The sequence below is a fragment of the Vicia villosa genome, linkage group LG3, assembly GCF_029867415.1.
Source record: "Vicia villosa cultivar HV-30 ecotype Madison, WI linkage group LG3, Vvil1.0, whole genome shotgun sequence".
Lineage (NCBI taxonomy): Eukaryota > Viridiplantae > Streptophyta > Magnoliopsida > Fabales > Fabaceae > Vicia > Vicia villosa.
Genome location: NC_081182.1, coordinates 76,954,154 through 76,958,398, shown reverse-complemented (window position 1 = coordinate 76,958,398; position 4,245 = coordinate 76,954,154). Strand labels below are relative to the sequence as shown.

At 34.0% G+C, this 4,245-nt stretch overlaps 1 pseudogene; it reads left to right on the top strand.

Moving 5' to 3' along the window:
- Nucleotides 1-624: 624 nt before the first annotated feature.
- LOC131658365 (AP-1 complex subunit mu-2-like) lies at nucleotides 625-3,975 on the top strand (annotated as a pseudogene).
- The last annotated feature ends 270 nt before the right edge of the window (nucleotides 3,976-4,245 follow it).

Sequence of the window (4,245 nt, the reverse complement as noted above, 5' to 3'; positions counted from 1 at the left end):
TAAACTTCAAAATGAAAAGAGGTAACATTCAAAGTCAAAATGAATAAATATATTACTTAGACAAATATGTTGTAGTCTCTGGAGTTTCCTCATTAATTATCAACTTAGAACCACTTCATCAATTTGAAACTGAAAATCAGAAAGCAAAAAAACCAAATTAACACTTATGATAATGAATCTATACAGTTGTAGGTAAAAAGTCAAGAAGACATACCTTATGAATCCTTGATCATTGCATGAGGGAGAATAATGACAATAGCACCACTGTTTTTGGTATCGTTGTAGTAATCCAAAAACTTAGTTCCATAGCTTTCCCATAAAAGGCAGTTACTAATATTACCACTGCTATGAATAGTGAAAATAAGTATTTTGCAAAACATACTACAACATAGATTTAACTCTAAAAGCCGAAAATATGTAATGAGGACATAATTTACCTTAGGTCTTTCAAATTGAGTATCACAAAAGTCTTTTTCCCATGTGTGTTACACTGGAAATTATTGATCTCATGCACCAACCATTTTTTTAGACAGAAAACTTCAGGGTAGTTGCTACAGTGACGCATAGTATTTTCTAAAGAGAATTGATTGAATATATCAGATATGCCAGAATATTATAACTAAAATGATTTGGCTTAGGAAATACAATTTTGTCTATACCTTTTTTACATTGCATAGCTCACTTAAAGACATACATGTTGCCTTGTTAACAAACTTGTCAGCTGTATTAAACTGCGATGTTCCAGACCAAATAGATATAGACTTTGTTGACCGAGTCGACTTTTCAGTATGTTCATCAGAAGGTAACCTACAACGATATGGAAAAATTAATTTAACTAAACTTCAACATGAAAAGAGGTAAAATTCAAAGTCAAAATGAATAAATATATTACTTAGACAAATATGTTGTAATCTCTGAAGTTTCATCATTAATTAGTAACTTAGAACCACTTCATCCATTTGAAACTCAAAATGAAAAAGCAACAAAATGAAATTAACACTTATGATAATAAATCTATACAATTGTAGGTAAAAAGTCAAGAAAACGTACCTTGTGAATCCTTGATCATTGCATGATATAGAATAATGACAATACCACGAACCTTGCAAGTCTTACTATCACTAGGGAGAAATATTCTCCCTTTCCCAGTTTCAAAGTATTGTTTCCTTTAGCACGTGTTATAAGAGATCATGAGCCAATACCCAACTCTTTATGGTCTTCAAACTCGACACGGATAGGGCACCAACACTTTAATGACTATCCTCACCTGGGGCACATTATGTTTTTCCAACAATCTCAAAACATATTTTCCATCTATTCATCGCTTCAGATTTTAAGATATACGTCTACTCTTAATATTAAAACATTACACTAATTGAATAATTAATATATAGAATACAATCACCCTTCTAATTAGATTAAGGATTTAATAATTTTGAATCATATTAAGCATGTGTTTTTTTCACGGCAAAAAATATCCAAACGCGCATCCAGCTAAAGCCGAAAGTGTGTGTTTGGATTGGAAGTTAATAGAATTGATTCTAGCAGAATTGATTCTAGCATAATTGATTATAATAGAATTGAGTTTAACATAATCAATTTATGTTCGGATCACTACGCCAAAAAGGAGAAAAGACAGTGCAGAATAGACATCGCTTTATTTTGGAAGCGCTGCCATAAGCTAAAAAAAATTGAACACGGAAAAAAGGAAAGGGAAAGCGCTGCTAATGACCCACCTTTAGAAAGCGCTTTTGGAAAGCGTTGCTAAAGGCCCCCCTTTAGAAAGCGCTGCTAATGGCCACCTTTAGAAAATGCTTTCTTAAAAGCGCTACCTTAAAAGCGCTGCTAATGGTCCTTTCTAATTTCTAAAAACCCTAAAACTATTTTTTCCCAGAAGCGCTTAACTCTCTAATCTCTTATCTCTCTCAAAACGCTGGTCCTTTCTCTAACTCTTATCTCTCGTTTTTTTGTGGTGGTAACGGCGTCGTTAGTCCCTATTCTTCGTCGTCTTCCTCTTACTCACCACTGTGATGCCGATTCAAATTGGATCCAATCCAGCGTCTGAACGCATCATCAATATCAAGGGCAGCTTCAACTCTGTTCCTCCTCGACATCAAAGGCCGCATCCTCGTCAGGTGTGACTATCGCAGCGACGTCACCGCCATTGAAGCTGAACGCTTCTTCACCAAATTCATTGACAAGCAGGTTTCACTTCACTTCTGTTTCTCATTTTCACTCTTTCTTTCTCTCAGATCCAAACTCATATCCACACTCCACATGATGTCTTGATGAATGATTCCATTTTTTTGCCAGGCTGATGAACAATGTCAAGATCCAGTTTCTTATGATAACGGTGTTACGTATATGTTCATACAACATCGCAATATTTACCTTATGATTGCCACGAGACAAAACAATAATGCGGCTAGTCTTCTTTTCTTCCTGCATCGACTAGTTGATGTAAGCATTTTTCTAATTGGATCCTTCATTGAGTTAGTTTTTGTAAGTAACACGCAATCAGTAATATTGGTGTCTGTGACAGGTGTTTAAGCGTTATTTCAACTACTTGATGAAGTTATGGACTTTGGTTATCCTCATTATACCGAGGCAAAGATTCTTTGTGAGTTTATTAAGAATGATGCTTATAGAATGGAGGTTACTCAGAGACCTCCTATGGTTGTGACTAATGCAGTGTCTTGGCGAAGCGAAGGGATTAATTACAAGAAAAATGAGGTGGTTATTATAGAAATGAATAATTGTATGTTTTTTAATTGTGATATGATGATCTCGGCCACTGAGTTGCACTTTTTGATTTTTGGATGTGGTGGAGAGTGTTAATATACTCATCAATAGCAACAGACAATTAATTAGATCTGACGTTGTTGGGGCACTAAAGATGAGAACATTTTTTAGGTTTGCTTCTTGCTTTGCTTGAGATCTACTGTATTTCTAGGTATTGTTTTGAGATCTTTTAGGTTTTGGTATTGATTGCAACATCTTAATTCTAATACTCCTTCTGAATGAAGTATAAGCAAATTACACTACTTATCTCCTATATAATGACATGATCTCTAAAATACTCCTCATTTAATTTAACTTCTTATATTTTCATTCAATTTGTTAGTAAAGTAATTTTTTTGACTGTAGACTTAATTTTTTTTATTGAGACTTCCTAGATTAAATGTGATCATTGTTCAACTACTTTTCTTAATATGTGTAATTTGATATAATTTTGCTAATATTTCTTTTTGGATGAAGTATTGTTGGCAGTTTTCTAGTTTGTGTTTTTTTACTTTTCGATGCTTCAACTCTTTTGTCTACTCATATGTGGACACTATAGGGTATGTATGTATATGTGGTTATTGGTGAGGTCTGAAGTGGTATACATTAGGGATTTGGGAACCAAGCCTTTACTAATTCCTTATATTGAATAGTTTTGGGTACTATAGTTTTCTTGGGTTTTATCTCTAGTGGAAATTTGAGGAATGCAAATGAAATTAGCAATTTGGACTTTATATAGTCTTTTTTTCTTTCTGTTTGTATTGATTCCCTATGGATGTTGCTTTACTCATATGGTACATTGAAGTTTTTTTCCGGAACTCGGACTGAACAATGGACATATATGTCAATTTTCTACCAATTAGATATTTTGCAGACAGATCCAACCATTGGATACATGTAGTACATTCACAGTTGAAAGCATTAATTGTGAAGTATCTATTAACCAAAATCCATGCTTGAGTATCTATCTGGAAACTGACATTCTCATTAGTGTTGAATTGAGTATCTCCACTTATTCATTTGTGCCGATCCAGTTTTGTGCTACTATGCTCATTATTACGATGAATGTAGGTTGAGGATGCAGAGACAATAGTTATGTTAACAGAGGAAATGGAATCAGTTGATAGAGGGCTTTATGAGGAAGCTTCTAGTCTTATAAAAGAACTGAATAAGTCAGTTATTGGTTTGAACTAACTCAACTTCTTTCTGGTCCTTACGATAAAGAAGGTGTTGTTATCACTATCACAGCAGGTGCTGGAGGTACCGATGCACAGGTAAATAACTTTTTATGTGCAGGTGCTACCTTAATGAAAGTGTAGGCTTAAATAATGGGGATGGAAGTGACAATGGCAATGGCACCCACGTATAACTTTTATATACGTAATATTTGTTGGAAAATCCCATGCATATACTATGTTAGGAAGAATGTAAATAGTGTTAATTGTTGATTATATATTATCAAAG